Source organism: Macaca thibetana, chromosome 6, assembly GCF_024542745.1.
Source record: "Macaca thibetana thibetana isolate TM-01 chromosome 6, ASM2454274v1, whole genome shotgun sequence".
In the NCBI taxonomy this organism is placed as follows: Eukaryota; Metazoa; Chordata; class Mammalia; order Primates; family Cercopithecidae; genus Macaca; species Macaca thibetana.
Window position 1 is genome coordinate 144,055,750 of NC_065583.1, and position 22,178 is coordinate 144,077,927.

Below are 22,178 nucleotides of genomic sequence, written 5' to 3' on the forward strand. Positions count from 1 at the left end.
AGATATTTTTTGTTTTAATAATGAAGAGAGGTTAACTTTTAAAAAGGTTTTCTACATCTACTGATACTATCATGCAGTTTTATTTATTTTTACAGTTAATGCGGTGAATAATATTGACTGATTTTCAAATGTGAGTTCCTGGAGTAAATCCTACTATATCATGATGTGCTTTTAAAATATATATATTGCTGGATTCAGTATGCTAATACACTAATAATTTTTAACATCTGTGATCATGAGAGACATTGGCTGACCAAAAATGGGAAACTGACAAGAGTAATAAACAAAATGGGCTTATAAATATTCATACCTGCTTGATACTTAAAAAGGCCTTTTAATGTATTTTTCTGCCCCACTCAGGCGGACTTTTAAATTTCTGGCAAGAGGTCTCATTCAGGCTATTCAAAGGTCAATATTAATCTGAATTATTCCACGTTTGTAGGCATCCTCATTATCTTTTCAATACAGATTGAATTATTGGGGATTCAAACGGCAGAGGAAAAAGTCAAAGCATATAAGGTAAGCAGAGCAGCATATTTTTTTGGTCTGGCTTCCCCAGGCAGCATTAGCTAAAGTGAAAACTTATATGAGACTTTTTAATTTAAAAAAAAATTTTTTTTTTTTTGAGAAAGTGGAAGTTAGGAGAGGAAGTGGAACAGAAAGGAGTAAGGGGCAATTCAATGCTCTGATACCTCACTGGCCCATATGGGATATCATGCAAGGCCACAGGCAAATTTACCATGCAGGTAAGAAAGTTTAGCTTTTAGGAGTCCTTCGAACAGGTCTGTAATTTTGTACTAGAATTTTTTATTCTTTTTTTTTTTTTTTTTTTTTGAGTTGGAGTCTCACTCTGTTGCCCAGGCTGGAGTGCAGTGGCGTGATTCTGACTCACTGAAACCTCCACCTCCCAGATTCGAGTGATTCTTGTCCCTCGGCCTCCCAGTAGCTGGGATTACAGGTGCCCACCACCACGCCCGGCTAATTTTTGTATTTTTAGTAGAGACAGAGTTTTGCCATGTTGGTCAGGCTGGTTTTGAACTCCTGACCTCAAGTGATCCACCTGCCTTGGACTCCCAAAGTGCTGGGATTACAGGCGTGAGCCACTGCACCCAACCATCTTTTTTAAAAAGTGAATCCCCTACTACTTGTATGAACATTAGGTTCTAGGAACTGAACCCACCCTGAACACAACTGTTTGCTTGATCACATGGAACCAACTTCTGGGAAGCCCTATCTATGACTGCTTCTAAGAATAATCCATTTAGAAGGAAAGAAAGGAGAATAATATATCCACTGTGGAAGAAATAAAACAATCCTGACAACAAAAAGGCCCCTGAGTACCCAATAGAGAGAGAACACTAATATTGAGTTAGCCTTAACAGATTTACATGGATGTAAGGTAGCATGACAACAGCTACAAAGCTGGGCCATATCTCTTATGTTTTACGCAAAGCCTTGGGAATTATGAGAACTTCTTTTGCTGCTTCAAAAGAAAAAAGGCACACCTTGTGACAGTTTCCTGTATACTGAGAGACCCTCAGCTCATCTTGCAGGTGCTTTTTTAAAATATCTGGATGTTATTTTCCTATAGTCTTGGGAAAATTCTGGAGATCAGGCTTAATCCCTAGAGATATTATATTTCCACTGGTAGAACAAGGATTTAGAGTTACCCTGTTGAATGTAATATCACTGTTTTATTTCTTTTATGGTTTTTAGGAACAGAAACAGCACACTCAGACATGAAAAACTGTCCTGGCTTAAAGGGTTCCTTTCCTCTCAGGTGAGTAAGAAATGTCACTTCCTGACAGGACCAGGAACATCAGGATATCTGGAGGACCTTAAGAAAAGGAGAATTCATCAAATTTCTAGGTATTGCAGGCAAAGTATGATAGCAAGATCCTGGTTTGGTTTCCTAGCATCTGGACACTTTTAAAAGTCTAATTTGAGATTCCTTATGAAAATGTCCAGGTAAGCCAACTTAAAGAGAGCCTATGTGGTAAATCAGTATTCCTGCTGCACTTGTGTAAATAATTAGGCCAAGTTTAAAGAGACAAAATTTATTTTGCAAACAAATTGGTCTTATTAATACCTAGATGGTGTTTGATAGAAATGGAATAAGTATAGAGAGAAAGAGTGCACAGTGCTAGGTGGTGATAACACAGAGGTGTGGGGTTTCCCAGTGGGAAACCAGATTACCCAGATAAAGACTTGCTGAGCCTCCCTTCATGCTGACTAATTACTTAAATTATGTAAACTACACGTCCTTACCTATGGTATGGACAAAATAATGGCACCTAACCAAATGGGATAGTATAAATAAAACTCTTCGTAGAGTAGCTATCATCTAGTATTTTTTCCATAAACAATACCTAGTGTAATTTTTTAAAGTGACTAGCATTAAAATTCTTTTATTACTTTTAAATTATTCCTAAACATTTTTACTACCAAAATAATACATATTACTTTAAAAATGAAATGAGACAGTAAGGCATAAAGTGAAATCAGAACTTATACCTTCCTTTTCCCAACCTCCCAAATGATAAGTTACTACTATTTATATATTTTGGAGTATATTTTTGTTTTTATGCAAATGCAAACATGAATATTACTTTCCTTCAAAGAAATTGTATAGAGGGAGAAATAACTTGTCAGTTATTACTGTTTTTGGACATTTCCCCCTCTTTATTGGAAAATACTGTCTTCTTTTAAAAGCAGCATCCAGTTTATAGACTATATTGTATCATATAATCCATAACCACTAATGCATAAGGACTGCACTGCAGCATACGTTCCTAGAAGTAAAGTTATCATTGCTGAGAGTACCATATCATCCTCTGGAGAAACTGAACCTCTAGAGAGTTAGTTCTACTTATAGTGCAAAACAGTGCTTCAAGTTAGAGTCAGCATATTTACTGATTCTATGCAGTAACCAGTGCTATCTATGTTTCTCCAGGTTTGTCAAATTATACCTTTTCCTTTAATCAGGGTGGGCTCATAGTTGTCACAATTTGTGTACTAGGGGTGAGGGAAACTGTGGTGTTTCTCTCTAAAGAGCTCAAATTTTATCTGACCTGGTTTTCTTTTTCTTTCTCTCTTTCTTTCTTTCTTTTTTTCTTTTTTTTAATGGTGTTTCTTTGTTGCCCAGGCTGGAGTGCAGTGGCGCAAACTCAGCTCACTGCAACCTCCACCTCCCCAGTTCAAGAGATCCTCCTGCCTCAGCCTCCCGAGTAGCTGGGATTACAGGCATGCACCACCATGCCTGGCTAATTTTGTATTTTTAGTAGACACAGGATTTATCCATGTTGGTCAGGCTGGTCTCGAACTCCTGACCTCAGGTGAGCCACCCACCTCAGCCTTCCAAAGTGCTGGGATTACAGGCGTTAGCCAAGGCCCCCGGCCCTGTCTGACCTACTTTTCAAAAGCAAAAAGATGAGCAATAAAAGGGCAGTTAATTAGCAAGACCTCCTTCCCTAAGATCTCATTCTAAGGTTGGGAGATAGGACAACAGACAGGAAGAAAGATGTCAGAAAAATATATGTAGGAGAAAAATGTTCTTTTGGCAGGCCTAAGACATTTTCTATTAGAATGTGCTTAGGGTCTCTCCTAGCATCTTCAGATTGTTCTGTCATCACCACCCGTGTTTACTGAAACCCTCCTCCCTTTCCCAATGCCCCCACCCCGACTCCAAAAAAAACCACACACAAGGTTAAGCCTCCTATCCAGTGTGTCCTGGAAGTCCAAGGAAGTCGCAGATACCTCTGTGGTCTGGGGATCCTAGTTTGGAATGGGAGTGGGATTGAGTTCTGGGACAAAGGTGAAATCAGACATGGTAAATCAAACACCTGGCCTGTGTTGTAGGCTAGTAGTTTAAATGTTAGGATTCTGGCATGATCCTGCTGTGGTTCAAATTTCTCATCTCTTTGACTTTCAGAAGTTAGTTTAATCCTTGTGTTTCATTTCCATTATTAGTAAAACCAGATATAATTGCAGTACTCATTATATCAGTGAGGTTAATGGGTATCCTTCCTTAAGCATAGTCTAGCACCATGTAAAATAATAAATATTAAGTAGGATTTTATTATAATTATTCCTTTCCAGAAATTCTGGGGGCTATGTTTTACCTAGTATTAGTTCCATGGTGCGTGAAAGCTCAGACTTCCTTCTCCGGAAGCTACTTTCTAAACCCCTTTCACCTCACCTCTTTATTAACTAAGATATCCACCTCACCCTTTCCATCTTTTCCTGTCACCAACATTCTCTGTGCCTCTCTCGCTGTTCTGAGGCTACATCATATCCAGAAAATAATCATCCGTCATTTCATAGTAGATTGTAAGAGCATTGCTAGTGTTCACATGTTTAGTCACAGGATTTCATCCTCAATTCTGATACCTCCAGTTCGTGTTTGCTTATGAAACAGGGACTACCTGAGGGACTAATTATTTTGTTGCATGCTGTAGGCACTGATGTGTTTTTATTTAAATACATTGATTTTCTGGTTTGATCGTTGTTCTCATAGTTGTCACCAACTGGTGGGCTCATAGTTGTTACCAACTTGTGAAGTAGGGGTGAGAGAAACTGTGGTACTTCTCTCTAAATAGCTCGAATTTTGTCTGACCTAGTTTTCAAAAGAAAAAAAAATAAGCAATAACGGTGCAGTTAATTAGTAAGACCTCCTTACCTAAGATCTCATTCTAAGGTCTGGGAGATAGGACAACAGACAGGAAGAAGGGTGTCAGAAAAATACATTTAAGAGAGAAATGTTCGGCCAGGCACGGTGGCTCATGCCTATAATTCCAGCACTTTGGGAGGCCAAGGTGGGTGGATCACGAGGTGAAGAGATCGAGACCATCTTGAAATGCAAAAATTAGCTTGGCCTAGTGGCGTGCACCTGTAATCCCAGCTACTCCGGAGGCTAAGGCAGGAGAATCACTTGAACCAGGCAGTGAGCTGAGATGGTGCCACTGCACTCCAGCCTGCTGACAGAGCAAGACTCCATCAAAAAAAAAAAAAAAAAAAAAAAAAGAGAGAGAGAGAGAGAATGAGAGAGAGAGAGGGAAATGTTCTTTTGGCAGGCCTAAGACCCTAATGTTAGAAAAAAAAAAAAAAAAAAAAAAGAAAGTGGGGGGGAAAGAGAAAAATCATTAAACATGAAAAATTGCCAGAAATTCCCTTGTGTACTTTTTCCCTTGCCTTTAACTTTCTGGTTTCTGAAATAGTAACTGATCAATGGGGTGTGATGAGGGAATAGATAGAGAATGAATAGCCCTGAATGCACTGATAATAGACTGCTTGCCAATAACCCCTGATAGAGTTTGAATACAATTCCACAATGGGGAAAAATATTTTTAAACATATGTCTGATGAAGTATTGACATCCAGAATAAATTAACACTTTCTAAAACTCATGATCAAAAAACAACCCATTTCAAAAATGGGCAGAGGACTTAAACAGACATTTCTCCAAAGAAAACATACAAATGGCCAATAAGCACATAGAAAAAAAATGTTCAGCATCACTAATTCTTAGGGAAATGCAAATCAAAACTACAATGAGATACAGGTACCACTGCACATCCACTAGGATGGCTACCTTTAAAAAAAAAAGATAACAAGATTTGGCAAGGATATAAGGAGTTTGGAACCCCTATGCATGCACTGTTGTAGGCATGTAAATTGGTACAGCCAATGTAGAAAACAGAAAGTTCCTCAACAAATTAAAAATAGAATTACTATATGACCCAGCAATTTCACTTTTGGACATATACTCAAAAGAATTAAAAGCATAGTCTCAGGAAGGTATGTGTACACCCAAGTTCATAGCAGCATTATGCATAATAGCAAAGATGAGGAAGCAACTCAAGTGTCCATTCACGTATGAAAGGATAAGCAAGACGTGGTACATATAGACAGTCAGCCTTTAAAAAGAAGGAAATGCTAACATGCTACATCACAGGTGAACCTAAGGGACATTATGAAATAAGCCCAGTCACAAAAAGAAAATACTGTATGATTCCACTTACATGGTGTACTTGGGGTAGTGAATATCATAGACATAATGTAGAATGGTGATTTCCAGGGATGAGGGAGAGGAAAGTGGGGAGTTATTCTTTAAAGAATACAGAGTTTCACTTTTAGAAGATACAAAGAGTTGTGGAGATGGATGATGACAATGGTTGCAAAGCATTATGAACTGTATGCTTAATGGTTAAGATGGTAAATTTTAAGTGTATTTTACAGAGAGAGAGAACTGGGCACCCGCTCTTGCATGCTCTTCACTAACATCCCAAATGTTCATTAATAGATAATCGCCCCTAAGCATTTTTCTCCTGGCAGAACAGAATTCCAGTCTCTGCTCAGGACTAGCAATGTGATATGGGGAAATGATAAACTTTCTATAAACCAGGGTCCCCCAGTACAGCTTTCTCTTCATAAGCCCAGTACTAATTTTTCTTTTCATGCCCTGAGCCAAACTATTTGACTCTGTATAGCTTTCACACGAGATGATAGAATTTGATATTAATGTCATTAATTCCATTTTCATATGCAATTTGCTTCTAGGGTTAATGTCACCAGCCAGGTTCCTAAGCTATGTGGAACACCCAGGACCAGAAGAATATAAAATTGCAAAAGCTGGTGGCTCCTGAGTCCAAGAGTTCCTGGTTTTCCTGGACACAAACGATAGCGCAGCCCTTTCTTCCCCGTGTGCCAGAGGCCTGGGGTTCTGCAGAAGAGGCCTGGAGGACCCAGACACTGCAAGGCCTGCGCTCAGTATATTCTGGGCCCTGTCCTCTCACCTTCTATTTCTTGTATGGCCCCCATACTCATGCCAGCTATCCTAGAACAGTCAAGAGTTCAATTGTGACCTGCTTCCTCCCTCACCCTCTTCTCCCCAACCTCCACACCACACTTCTTCTTTGGGAAGATTTGTAAAAATTAAAGTTATTATATCCATGTAACTTTCTGTATTTCTTTTAAAATCCTTGTGCTACTAAGTTAAAGGGCTTTGACTCCTGGATCTAAAAAAGTCACCAACTCTGGCTAAATCTTAAACATTGACAGCAGTTGAAGCCTCATCTTCAGACCTAGGAGAAGAAGAAAATCAGAATAAGCTGCAGTCATGAGACATGGGTCCAGAAATTAAAACTATTCAACCCCTGTATTCCCAGAGACTATTGCAGAAGAAGTGGGTGTGTGAGCTTGTAAGGATCCATTTTAAGAGATAAAATTAGTTCAGAGTTTTCCTCTATAAATAAACAGTTGCGTTTGTTGTTGTTTTGAGACAGTCCAGCTATGTCATCCAGGCTGGAGTACAGTGGCATTATCCTGGCTACCTGCAACCTCTGCCCCGCAAGACGGGCACCTCAGCCTCCCAAGCAGCAGGGTCTATGGGGGTGCACCACCCTGCCTGGCTAATTTTTGTATTTTTATAGAGACAAGATTTCACCATGTTGCCCAAGCTGGTCTTGAACGCCTCAGCTCAAGATATCCTCCTGTCTAGGCCTTCCAAAGTGCTGAGTTTACAGGCATGAGCCACCGTGCCCAGTCTATAAATTAAACATTAATATCAAAGGAACACTGATTCAAGACAAGCATGTGGGTCAGATTAACAATGCTTTCTTGGAGCATCAACACATTCCTTACTTAAAAATTATGAAAGATTATGAGAAGGTTTACAAAAATTATATCTTATGGTCAAGATGATAAAAATTTAATATATTTGTCTGTAAAATGTAATTGACTTCATCCTGTCTTTATTAGGTTTTATTGTTTGGGAAAGTAAGTCTCAAAGAGTAAAAGTTTTTGCCTTTTTGTTTTTAAAATATTTGAGCTACCACTTTGACTAAATGAATGGCTTATTTTACAATGACCTGTGATGCTATTTTGTGATATTGTGTTTTCAAGCTTTGATGTTTCACAAACTTTCCAAAATCTAAATCTAAATTTAGGGTTTTGGTCTCACTAATTTTTCTGACATTACATCCCCTGAAATCCAAGGAGACATATTTGGCTTACTTGGTATAATAAAATTATCATTATCAAATATGAAATTATGTGTAACCTTATTTGACTTTTATTTTTATAAATGTGTTATTAGTATGTGTCCCAAAATTGTATGAGATTCCTGTGATTCTGATATGTCTTAGAATATGTTATGAGAACTAATTATGATTATTATATTAAATTGTTATGTACCATAGATGTAACCAAATTTCCTTGTCAAATGTGTCTTTAACCATAGTTGTTCTAATACTTTTGTCATCCACAATCATTGTTTTACTTTGATCCTTTTTTAGGGTGGTTTATAATCAGTTATAGAGCTCTGAGGACTACTTTTTCTTTTTCTTTTGCTGTTTTTTTATGAGACTGGGTCTCGCTCTATCACCCAGTCTGCAATGCAGTGGCATCACTGCTCACTTCGGCCTCAGTCTCCTAGGCTCAAACAATCCTCCCACCTCAGTCTCCCAAGTAGCTGAGACTACAGGCGCACACCACACACCCAGCTAATTTTTAAAATTTTTGTAGAGATGGAGTCTCCCTATGTTACCCAGGCTGGTTTCAAACTCCTGGGTCAAGCAATCCTGCCCCCTCAGCCTCTCAAACTGCTGGGATTACAGGCATGAGACACCACACCCAGTCTTTTAATACATTGTCTCTTCATTAACAAATACTAAGTGTCTATATTGTGCTACAAAGTGATCAAAGTTCCAGAGATAAGTGATCAACAAGCAGAAATGGACTTGCCCATAAAGTGTTTGACACAATCAGGGGCTGAAAAAAAACAAAGCAGTAAGCATGACAACAAATAAATAAGACAGTGTTTATGTGATAAATACTATCAAGAAACCTAATGCAAGTTAGATGGAAAAATAACTAAAAGGATGCCATATTAGCTAGTGTAGTAAAAACAGAATTATCAGAGATACCTCCACTTTGATATGAATAATGCAATGAACAAAGCAAAGAAAAAAAAAATCTGGGCCAGGTGCAGTGCTCACACCTGTAATCCTAGCATTTTGGGAGGCCAAGATGGGCAGATCACTTGAGGCCAGGAGTTTGAGACCAGCCTGGCAAACATGATGGAAACTCATCTCTACTAAAAGTACAAATAAATTAGCTGGGCATGGTGGCCTGCAACTATAATGCCAGCTACTCAATAGGCTGAGGTGGGAGAATTGTTTGAATATGGGAAGTGGAGGTTGCAGTGAGCCAAGATCACACCACTGCACTCCAGCCTGGGCAACAGAGCAAGATCCTGTCTCAAAAAGAAGGAAAAAATCTAAAGGTGGAGTTACCCTCATGAGAGAATATAAAGTACAAAGATTCTAAGACTAGAACAATTTTATTATGGGCTGGGTATACTGGTTCACACCAGTTATCCCAGCACTATGGGAGACTGAGGCAGGAGGATCACTTGAGGCTAGAATCCCAAAACCAGCCCAAGAAACATGGTGAAACCCCATCTCTATACATATAAAAAATATTTTTAATTAGCTGGATGTCGTGGTGTCCGCCTGTAGTGCCAGCCACTCAGGAGGCTGAGGCAAAAGGATTGCTTGAGCCCAGGAGTTGGAGGCTGAAGTGAGCTATTATGGTACCACTGAATTCTAGCCTGAGCTACAGAGTGAGACCCAGTCTCTAAAATTTAAGGAAAAAAAAAAAAAAAAAAAAAAAGTTGGCTGGGCGTGGTGGCTCACACCTGTAATCCCAGCACTTTGGGAGGCTGAGGCGGGCAGATCACAAGGTCTGGAGTTTGAGATCAGCCTGGCCAACATGGTGAAACCCAGTCGCTACCAAAAATACAAAAAATTAGCCAGGTGTGGTGGCAGGCACCTGTGTTCCCAGCTACTCAGGAGGCTGAGGCAGGAGAATCACTTGAAACCAGAAGGCAGAGATTGCAGTGAGCCAAGATCACGTTATTGCACTCCAGCCTGGGTGACGGGGCAAGACTCCGTCTCAAAAAAAAAAAAAAAATTATTACAGCCATGGGCACAGAGAAAGCAAATAATAGCTATCACTGACCTAAGTGGGAGGTATCTAGACTAAAAGAATCTTGTAGTCTTCTGCACAAGATGGTCTACTGGCTTCCAGGCAAACTTGATACATAATTAGATAAAGATGGAAGTTTTGATTTAGCTTTGATTGAATTGTTTAATTACAGTGTTTACTAATGTCTGACAGCAACGTCTTTTAGAGAACCAGTTTGTAATGTGGTTCAGAAAATCATTCCCTGACATTCAGCCTAAAATCTGTGTCTACACTTTTCTACCAGATTTTAAGTGACTTTTATCCCATAATAAATCTTTTTATGCTTATACTATTTGAGAGTGTTTTGTTTCTTTTCCTACACACCATGTAAAAATGCAACAGTAACATCACATCTAATATGGTGAGTCTTAATCCATAGCTGAGCTGTTGGAATTTAGATTAGTCCTTCTAAAGGTAAAGCTGAATCTCAAGTTTGTACAACGTAGCAATTTATCCAAGGCATGGGACAAATACTGTGTAGACATTTCTTAAAAGTACCCCTAGAATGAGCTGAGGGTCTCTCAGCAGATAGCAAGATACTATTGTAAGGTGTTCTCTATTTGAAGAAAGAAAGGAATTAATCCTGCTTCCCCCTGCTCTGCTGAAAATGTATGAGATGAGGCCTAACTTTGTGGTTCTCAGGCTACCTTATATGCATGTTAATGCCAACTCAATACTAGTATTCCCTCTCTCTTCTATTTGGTACACTGGGGTCTTTTGTTGTGAGAATTGTGTTATCTCTTCAACAGTGGATATATTCCATCCTTTTATTCCTCCTAAGTGGACTGTGCTGAGAAGCAGTTATTCATATGGCCTCTCAGAAGATGGTTCGTAAGATAGACAAATCAGTGGTGTTCAGAGTGGGTTCAAATTTGTGGAATCAGTGTTCATACAGGAAGTAGGGGATTTTCTTTATGAGAGAATTACAAAAATGTTTTAGGACAAATGTTTTACAAACTCTTTGGAAGTTTGCCTTAAAGTTAAACTTTATTGGTTTGATAGTAAAGTCACCTCTGGTCATGCTTGATACAAGATTGGGCAACTAGGAAGCATAGCATTGAATATACTTGTCCCTGCCCCTCTCCTCTTTCTTCTCACTCCCACTATGTAAGGACCACTCGTTAATAAAGAAATCTCACACGAGTGTTTATTTCAGCAATATTTTGAGGGGAAAGCCAAACAAATAAAATATGTCTCTCTGCTCACCTCATATACCTCAGTGCTTTTCCCCTGCTGTTGGAATACTCAAAAATTTACTCTGTACTAAAATTTGTTTCAGAGTCTTTTCAAAAATAGAACTGACTGAGGCCAATCTTGACTGCTGACATGCTGCAAATGAAACACGTTTCCTGTATTTGAAAAGTCTTTGGCTGAGTGGGACAACAACATACACAGAAAGGCCTTTTTAAATATTAGCAAATTTAAGTATTTATATGCACATTTCATTCATCACTCTAGTGCCCCTCCTCAGTTTTTTCATCAGGGAATATTTCTCAAAATTACAGGGCAAAATCATAATATGTTAGCATTCTGAATCAAGTAATATACTTTAAAAAATGCATCATAATCTAATGGAGCTTATCAGGAACTCGACTTGGGTCTGTTATTTGAAAATCAATCTGTTATTGTCCACATTAGCAGTAGAAAAAATACATGATAATCTCTGAAGATACAAAAAAAACTTTTTGAAAATTCAACTCAGTTTTATTATTAATATAAAAATCATCATAGCAAATTGAAAAAGAGAGTTCCCTTAATTTGATAAAGCATATCTATAAGAAGTGTACACCTAACATCTCACCTAATTGCAAAATATTGAAAAATGCCAATTTCTTACTGAAATTTTAAAAAACTGCCAATAACTGGATCCATTCTCTCACCCCCTGCCCCACCCTATTACCGCCTGATCCAATAAAAACCCAAGGGCTTTCAATAGGGCCTTCCGAATTGATAACATTTTCACCATAATCCTTTCACTGTCTGAAGCAATAAGCAGGGCAAATAAGTGTTAATCCCCACATGATTGTATTATGTCCAACTTCCTGTACAAGACAGAATGCTATAAAAACCCACAGTCAGTGATGGACTGAGTCATTTGCTCTATTCCTAGACCAGCTAGGCCAGGTCAAGCCTTGGAAGGTTGAGGCTATGGAGTTCCATCCATCAACCTTGGAAGAGCTCTCTTGGAGGCAGGCAGGTCCAGAGCCCCACATGCCACGGGACCTGAACGGAGAGCAAGCTTGGGCCTGGGCACTGGATAACTTCCCTGTGCTGAGTCGCCATTCCTGCCAATGCCATCAGCTCTACCGGAGCTCTGCTGTGGGCTGGCTGCTGCACTGCGCCTCCACCGGGCACAGAGCCCTTCCCAGAGATGAGAGGGGCCAAAAACGGCCTCGAGACTCCCATGTCGAGGAATCAATGGCTGAAACCAAAGACGGGCTTCAGTCACCTCAAGAAGACGCAAATGCTACCTACGGCGAGGTCCAAAGCGGTCTGATGAAGCCTGGAGATGCCAGCGCCTGCGCAGGTGGAAGGACACAAGCCCATGGCGACCTCTGCAGTCCAGGCCGCCCCCGGAAGCTGCTGAAAATCCACGATTCCATCAGGAAGGAACCCGGAAAGGAGAGGAACCCCAGCCTTTCAGCAAGCCTGCGGTACGACCTGCTTCAACGAACACTGCGCTGGAAGGAGCTCGAGGCACCCCAGTGGGGACCCTCATACTGTCCCTGCGGACTTTTACGCTGGAACTGTGCCCTGCACGCACAAGAGCCTTGAGGTCTCTGCTGTGGAGATCATTCCTTAATTTGTTCTTCCCCTCCTGAACGTCCTAAACATTTTTCATTTAGAGAAACTCTCTTCATGGAATGAATAATATGCAATGTGCTAAGGAACTCACCGTTCCTGATGTACTCACAATTGTGATAGTTCTTCCATTGAAACTGTACATGTGTTGAATAAAGCCTTTCCCTATTCTCCACCTGTGAAATGTATTTCAAGCTGGTAAATCAAGATTGGTATAGATGGGCCTGAAGCAGACAGAAAGGGGGCAAGGACACAGCTCAGAGCACTTTTTTTTTTTTTTTTTTTTTTTTTACATAGTGTCTTGCTAGTTGGGTCGCTCAGGCTTCTGTGCAGTGGCGCAGTCTTGCTTTAGTCTAAATTCCAGAGGGTCTTTGAGGAGCTCTAGATACTAACAGAGTGGGAGGGGACAACTGGGTGGATCACTTGCTGGAGTTGCTTCAAAACTGACTGTGGCCCTCCAGATGAAGGCAGGAAATAGACATTAACAGTGTTCTTTACATCAGGGGTCCCCAACCTTTGTGACACAAGAGACTGGTTTTGTGGAAGGCAATTTTTCCATGGATGGGGGTTGGGGAGACAGGGATGATTTGGCGATGACGCTGCCCTACCTCAGATCATCAGGCGTCAGATTCTCAGGAGAAGCGCGCAAAGTAGATTCCTCGCATGCGCAGTTCACAATAGGGTGGGCGCTCATGAGAATCTGTCACTTCAGACCAGCTGAGCTCGGGCGGTAGTACTCGCTTGCCTGCCAGTCACGTCCTGCTGTGCCTCAGGGTTCCTAGCAGGCCACCGACCGCCACCGGTTCTCTGCCTGGGGAGTTGGGGATCCCCACTTTAAAAGGTTTAAAGGTTACGTTGTCCAAGGGGTGAAGGAGGGATTTGGGATGTCCCTCGAGTGAGGCCGATGGCACCCGCATACTGCGAGGCTGGCTGGGGTGCTCTTTATGGCATGGGGCATATGTAACCTCTTTGCCTCATTTTCCCCTGCGCTGCCCAGACATCTTTCGGACTGTCTGCAGCATCAAGATCTGGACTTGAGAGCACGTTTTTCAGCACCCGTGGGAAACTGTTGCAACAGCTGCAATGCATAAATACCCAAGCCCTGTGAACCCGAGCATGGTGTGGGATGACGTGTTGAACAGGCGCATAGATCCCTCCGGAGAGCTGCACAGCTACAGACTTCTCCGCACAGAGTGGGAACTGCAAACCTCTTACTGGTGCAGCAAAACCCAAAACATATGTACTAGAATATTCTGTAGTTAATCCTGTAAAGAAAACAATGGAACTTAAATCTACTAATATTTCACTTACAAATACAATTTCAGTAGATGAGAGATTTATACCCAAACCACATCATCAGGACCCCAAAAAAAACTATTTTGACTCAAGAAGCCATAATCACTGAAGAGAGGGAGCCTCAGCAGTTACCTTGAAGAACTGATGGCAAGAACGATATCTTCAAATGCTAATAAAGGCCAAGAAGCACTGAAATGGGTCATACATAAATTACACGTTAAGACTGAAGAATTGACAGCTTCCGCCAAGAGGAAGCATAAGAACTTTGGTGGCAGCGGGGGCAGCAGCATTTATAGAGAATTGATAATGAACGTGTGAAGACAACGTCAAGTATCCCACGTCTCTCCAAGCTGGCAATATATGTATTTTAAAAATATAAATACGTTTTAAGTAGAATTTTTAAAAGTAGACTGATATAAGGATGTAACATTACATAAAAACAAAGAGATGCATGACCTCTAAATAAAAGGGATCATCTGAAATTCGTGTTGTTTGAAATGACTGTCTGATTTTGAGGATTCCAGTATTTATGTGAAAATTTAACGATTTTTTGAAAGCAATCTTTTTTAACGTTCATTTTAACTTCAGGGTGCACGTACAGCTTTGTTAAACAGATCAACTGTCGTCATGGGGGTTTGTTGTACACATTATTTTATCATCCAGATATGACGCTTCCTGCCCATTAGTTATTTTTCCCAATCCTCTCCCTCCTTCCACCATCCACCTTCAACAGGCTCCAGTGTCTGTTATTCCCCTCTTTGTTTCCATGTGTTCTCATTATTCAGCTCCAGCTTATAAGTGAGAACATATGGGATTTGCTTTTCTGTTCCTGCATTAGTTTGCTAAGGATAATGGCCTCCAGCTCTGTCTATGTTCCTGAAAAAGACATCATCTTGTTTTTTTTTCATGGCTGCATTGTATTCCATGGTGTATATGTACTACATTTTATTCATCCAGTCTACCATTGATGAGCATTTTGGATGACTCCATGTCTTTGCTATTGTGAATAGTGCTGCAATGAACATACACATGCATGTGTCTTTATGATATAACAATTTATATTCTTTTGGGTAATACCCAGCAATGGGATTTCTGGGTCAAATGATATTTCTGGTTTTTGGTCTTTGTTTTTCACTAAGTTTGAAAAAATTTACACTCACTAATGGCACATAAACAAAATTTTAACCTTTTTTTAAAGTGCTTGGAAGGTGGCATTGACGTCAAATCAAGATAGAATTCTAAAACTTTTCACACATTGGACCCCTACCTGGCTTTGGTCCCATGCCAGGACAAAGTAGAGCCATCTCTTACATACACACAATTGCCCTGTTGCTATAAACTTCAACAGCTTGCATGTGAGAATTCAGTTTAAAAGGAGAAACTGTGTAGTTTTCAAAGACATTAATTCGTATAAAATAACTTGCTCTGCTATAAACCATTATTAAAAACCAGTGTTTTGGTTTAGTACTTAAATATATTTGGAGCGAAAATTATCACTAAAATAATATATGTCTCTAATAAAAATATGCTTTTCCTGCAATAAAAAGTACTATATTGATTTGCTAAAGTTTTGCAACCCAATAAAGACATTATGTTCCTTGGATATGTACTTCGTGATTTAATATGCTGTGGCCTGGGCTGGTTGATTATGTTAACTGGAAAAATAAATTCATTACTTGAAAATCAAAACAAAACAAATAACAAGGAATGGAGGCAGATTAAAGAGGACCAGAGGAAGACTCTTAGCCTTCTGAGTTGACAGCCACAGGGTTCCAGGGCATTAATTCCAGATCAGAAAATTCCAGGCAGCTAGAGAAGTCTGCCCCGGTGAGTCTCGCCCAGGATCTGGAAGCGCAAGATCAAAGCGCCAGTGATTCGGCTCCTGGTGAGGGCTCTCTTCCAGTCTTGCCGATTGCCGTGTTGTAGCTGTGTTCTCACATGGCGCAGAGAAAGAAGGAGAGGCAAAAAGGGGGAGAAAGTGAGAGTTGGAGAAGGGTAGAGAATGAGAGAGACATATGATCTCTTCCTTTTCTCGTAAGGAAACTAATCCCATTATGAAAGTCCAACCCTCATAACCGCATCTAAACTCAGTTGTCTCCCAAAGGCCCCATCTTTAAATACCACCACCTTGTGGATTAGCAAAACAAAAATTATCATGAATTTTGGGGAAGACAATTCAGTCCATAGCACCAAGTCTATGTGATGCTCGCTCTCATAATCTCTGCCCATCTCAGGACCTACAGCAACTAAGACTCATTTCTTTCTGTAGGCATTTCAGAAGATTGTGATATAAAAATGTGACATAGAGAATACATTCATTTGGGACTTTGAAACTCTCCTGTTCCCTCAAATGCATTAATTAATAAATAAATTAGTGTTAACATCTAGTTTATGGGTTCTGATCTAACACCCATAAACCAGATGTTGACACTAATTTATTTATTTATAAATTTATTATTAATTTATTGTAATAAAATAGGTGATTAATTTTGAGATAGTGTCTCACTCTAACACCCTGGATTATTTGGGTTACTCCAGTGCCCCTCTGGCAGGTGGTATTGTTTCACATTCATTGCCTGCCTATATGGGGCAAGTATACAGGCATCCATTGGGTCTATTCCTTTTTATTCTTTGATTACCTTCCAGACTGGGACCTTATTCTTATTCAACTCATTGAGATTCACTAATGCTTAACTCATAGCATAGATTTTATTTCACATTAATGGATTCAAAAGTGCCACTAATGCCCTATGTCATAATTCTTTTTAAATCAGAAATGACTCAGACATTCAATGGTATCTGAAATAATTTTAAGACTTTAAGTTACATTAAAAGTTCACCTACAAGCATTGATTTTATTTATATTTACTCAATTTATTCATTTGTAGCAGTTTATCTACATTAGTTGTTAGAACTGAGACATTAGGCAAAGATAATCATCACTCAAAGTTTTTTGTTGTTGTTGTTGTTAACCATTTGCATAGTCTGTGAATATCAGGTGTTTGCCTAAGCAAAAATCTTAAACACACAGGCATTTTTGCTGATAATTCAGAAAAATTAGCTGTTCTTATGGAACCAACAATGTTAAATTAGCCTTATTTATCAAAAAAGTCATTCAAAGAAAGAGTATTCTGTTTTTGGTTGCGTTTATGTTCTTATAACATTCATGTCAAATCCTTGCACTTTAAAATATCTAACAAAGGCAAATATAAAACTCATCTAATTAGTAAACCCAGACAAAAATGTATGCTGACAATTCTGAAGACTTTTCTGTTTTTATTTTGTCAATAATTTTAAGGCAAACTTGTTATTAAAGATTACTAAATTCACATAAATTTGAAAAACATTTGGGCTTTCTTACTATGTTTATGAGCACTCATTTACTTATAAACCAATGTGATTCCATTGTAGATATAACATATAATACATGTAACATACATAGAAACACGTATCCATACACACAAAGATTAAATAGATGTTACCGTGAAACTCTAGCCATGACATGGCATCATAAACTCTTTATTTTACAGAAGACAGCAGGATCCAAATTATTTCTGACAAAATTGGGACCTATCCTCATGGCTAAACTTTATCTGCCCTGATAGGTAATCCAATTAATGCTGTGGACAAAAAATTCGGGTAAAGCAGTTTCCATAGCAGTTTTATTTTTAAAACTTTTTAAAACCTGTTATTTTTTAAGTTTCAAATACATTTCCAATTTTGCTTCTTAGATAGAACTGACTGAACTGCATACAAAAAACAAGCTCTCCAATAGCCTTGAATTAGCAGTATTATAAACACTGAGAGCACAAAAATGGGCCTTAGCTGCTTCTCAGTTTGGGAAGATGTTACAGTGCCAGGATTATCTCATAACAATTGTAATCATGAACAGAATCTGATAAATCAAAATGAGGAATCAGGAAGGGGCATCTGTGGAGGGAATCCTGTGGTGGTCAACAACATCCATATGGGGTGAAGTTGCCTGACTACTCAACGATTGTTGGCCACTGCTAGTTTCACCCTTTCAGTGATTAAATGTTAAAATACCTGACAATACCAAGTGTTAGAGAGTATATGAAAGTTTAGAGTATCTTATGTATTGTAAGTGGGAACATGTGTGGCACCATCACTTTGAAAAAGAATCTGTTGTCTTATGAAGCTGCAAGTCACATATCTCAAAACCTACTAATTCCATTTCAGAGTACACTCCCAAGAAAAGTTCTTGCACATAAATGCATACCAGGAAATATGTAAAAGAATGTTGGTATCTTTGCTTTTAACAGTGACAAAAACCTGATGGAAAGGGAGGATCCAAAACTCCATTATTAGGAGAATGGATGAAAATTATTATGGTATATTTTCAAAATGGAATATTTTACAAAGTTCAAATAAGTAAATTAAATTACTCAAAAGTCTGGCTGCATCATAACAATATAACGTTCAGTAAAAAAAAGGTTGATAAGACTACATAGGGCATGGTTATATTTTATAAAGTTAATATTTTTAAAATATCCATTAGCATACGTAGATACATATCGATAAATAAATCTAAATTAAAAATAATTGAATAATGAACTCAGAATTCACATTGGTTATGTTGATTTAGAGAGCTGGGAGAAGGGATACAAAAAATCATATCCATAAAAAATTAGATTGGAAGATAGACCTTAAATTTACACCAAAAATAAATTCCTTAACACTGAATGGCAAAATTACATTTCCCCATCCATCCGCAGACAAAACTGTACCACCTAAAATCTCCCTGAGTGAGGCTGTGCCTCTACAAAATAGAGACAATGGAAAAGCAAGCACACTACAAAACTACCACAAAGTGTATTTTCCAAGCAAAGCTGGCTAAAAGAAAGGGAACAGAATTGGAGGGACTAAACTTTTTATGTCCAGGTTCCCTCCCAAACTCTGCATCAGACAATGTTTGAATTAGATAATTCTCTGTGCCATGATTTCCAAATGAGAAGTAAATAAAGTAAAGTAGAAAAGTACACTTGGCAGAGGGCCTGTCACAAATCACCATTCAATATGAACTACTCAATCTTGGGGGACAACTAAAAAGTGGGACAAGAATGTAAAATTGCTTATGAGAAGTTACTTTACAGAAATTGAAGAGGAGAAATAATTTCCCCACATAAACAATTTTTTTCAATGTTTTGAACTACTCTGTAAAAAGACAAATGCAATCATGTTAATATATTTTAAAAATTGCAACTCTAAGCTCCTTGCTATTGATAATAAGTAAACAAAATAAAATGACACCAAGAATTGAAAATAAAGAACTGAATACCTGAATTTAATCATTTTGAGATAAGTCTTTTGCTATTTTCATATCTCTGAAACAGGTATATATTTTAAATCTGGTGGTCTTTCAGGGCTGTGACATAGTTTAATTAGCAGATTTTTCTTAGTAGTATTGAAATAATGACACATCTTATAATGACTAGTTTCTTAGATTCAGGACATTATAATTCCAGACAAATGTTAAGCCCAAGAAGGCCAGTGTACCTCTAGTACTACATTGGCTTAGCCTCGCTCTTCAAATTACTTAGCTTGCTAAAGAATCCAATTAGGTCCTCTGAAACAAACAAACAAAAAAAAAAGACAAACCAACACAAAAGATGTGTCTGATTGTTACAGGACCAACAGTTTTGTATACCTGCTGTGCAACGACATAAATATAGACCAAAACACTGAAACAGCAGGGCTTGCAGCAGAGAAAGAATTTAATGTTAGCAGGGCAGCCAAGTGAGGAAATAGGAGGGACCCTCAAATTCACCTCCCTGAGAAGTTCTGGTCTGGAGGTTTTTGTTTGTTTTGTTTTGTTTTGTTTTTAACAGAATCTTGCTCCATCACCCAGGCTGGAGTGCAGTGGTGTGATCTCGGCTCACTGCAACCTCTGCCTCCCGGGTTCAAGCAATTCTCCTGCCTCAGCCTTCTGCTGCTTCAGCCTCCTGAGTGGCTGGGATTACAGGTGTGCACCACCACACCCGGCTAATTTTTGTATTTTTAGTAGAGATGGGTTTTCACCATGTTGGTCAGGCTGGTCTCATACCCCTGATCTCGTGATCCACCCGCCTCGGCCTCCCAAAGTGCTGGGATTATAGGAGTGAGCCACCAAGCCCGGCCCAGGTCAGGAGTTTTTAAGGAGATTGTGGAGAGCAAGAGACTGAAAAATTGGGGTCATTGATTGTTTGGGGTAAAGGGGATGAAATCATCAAAATACAGAAACTGTATTCTTCAGTGAGTCAGCTCCTCATGGGGTCTTTCAGGTTAGCTGGTATCAATAGCTTTATCAGTCTTCAGTACATAAAAGAATATCTCGCCGGGCGCGGTGGCTCAAGCCTGTAATCCCAGCGCTTTGGGAGGCCGAGGCAGGTGGATCACGAGGTCAGGAGATCGAGACCATCCCTGGCTAACATGGTGAAACCCCGTCTCTACTAAAAATACAAAAAATACTAGCCGGGCGGGGTGGCGGGCGCCTGTAGTCCCATCTACTCGGAGTCTGAGGCAGGAGAATGGCGTGAACCCGGGAGGTGGAGCTTGCAGTGAGCCGAGATCACACCACTGCACCCCAGGCTGGGCGACACAGCGAGACTCCGTCACAAAAAAAAAAAAAAAAAAAAAAAAAAAAGAATATCTCAAATGGAAACCTTAGCATTTTACAACATTCAAGGTGTTCTCTACAGAGTAGTTAAAGGAAACTGTAATCTTGTGACAGGGTCTGCATAATTATTCTCAAAATTTGGAGCAATAAGCACCAAAGAACTTTCAGCAAGAAGGTCAGAGAGCAAGGTGACCTAATCATTAATGCTGAATGTACTTCAGGCTTGATATATTTTTTATTCTCCTTCTTCCATTTTCCCTGATTGACTTTATAAAGTTTATAGGAATGGTTTCACGACTGTCATTTCCATTTGGAAATTAATTTAAAGGAATAATGTTAAAACTGGTAGTTACTGATGAGAGGAATTGCAGTGGAAGTAGGAATAACAGAGGAAGGAGAATAACTAATAAAAAATGCATATAATCACATAACATATAAGGGTCTTGCAAAAAATACTATAAAAAACATCACATTAGCTCAACATATTTGCCCTTTAGGTGTGAAAATTATAACCTCCTTTTAATCTGGATAATGTAATATAGACAAAAAATAGAAAAATTACAGGCCAGAAGCACTGGTTCATCCTTGTAATCCTAGCACTTTGGGAGGCCAAGCCGGGGCAGATCACTTAAGGTCAGGAGTTCAAGACCAGCCTGGCCAACACAGTGAAACTCCGTCTCTACTAAAAATACAAAAGTTAGCCAGCCATGGTGGCAGGCGCATGTAATCCCAGCTACTCAGGAGGCTGAGGCACAAGAATCGCTTGAACCCGGCGGGCAGAGGTTGCAGTGAGTGGAGATTGTACCACTGCACTCCAGACTGGGAGACAAAGCAAGACTCCGTTTCAAAACAAAACAAAAAAAATTTAAGGTACAATTTTAGGTAAGGCGTAGGAGTCTTCTTTTTCAAAACCCAACCTAATTATTTCTTTACTCATCTCCCTACTTGATATGAATGCCTGATGACCTGGAACTTCAATCCAACTCCAGCATGAACTACTTTTGTGATCTTGGACTGTGGTGTAAACTCACTGAGCCTCATCTTTAAACCAAGCAATACCTCTTTGATATGCTAAAACATCAAATATAAGTGTATTTTGTCTAGGCATGCCTGACACACAGAGTTTCTAGAGGAAAGATCCTGCCCTCCAAGCCCTGGTGCAACAGTCATCACCATACCCATTCCTGGGATCCCTGACTGTACTTCCTGCTTCCTGGATATCTTTTCAAATAATGTATTATATTTTATTTCTATTATTTCATTGTGTAGCAAACACACTGTTAGGAATAAATTTGAGAATATATTTGGAAATGCAAAATGGCAAAAGACATTACATCCCTCATCCATGGTGCAACATGAGCACATGCAGCCGAGACTCCATCCACTTCTTTTTTGGATACTGATATCCTTGGTCTGAACACTGCAGTGTCTTCTGCCA

The 22,178-nt window shown here is 39.3% G+C and overlaps 1 long non-coding RNA gene and 1 pseudogene across 1 annotated transcript in view; both read left to right on the forward strand.

Moving 5' to 3' along the window:
- LOC126956502 (uncharacterized) overlaps positions 1-10,109 on the forward strand; it is a 36,957-nt gene extending 26,848 nt beyond the window's left edge. The window contains exons 2-3 of the long non-coding RNA XR_007726398.1: positions 1,717-1,780; positions 6,559-10,109. This is a non-coding gene — a long non-coding RNA (uncharacterized LOC126956502). The remainder of the gene's footprint in view (positions 1-1,716; positions 1,781-6,558) is intronic.
- A 3,722-nt stretch (positions 10,110-13,831) lies between these two features.
- LOC126956497 (PRELI domain containing protein 3B-like) lies at positions 13,832-14,606 on the forward strand (annotated as a pseudogene).
- The last annotated feature ends 7,572 nt before the right edge of the window (positions 14,607-22,178 follow it).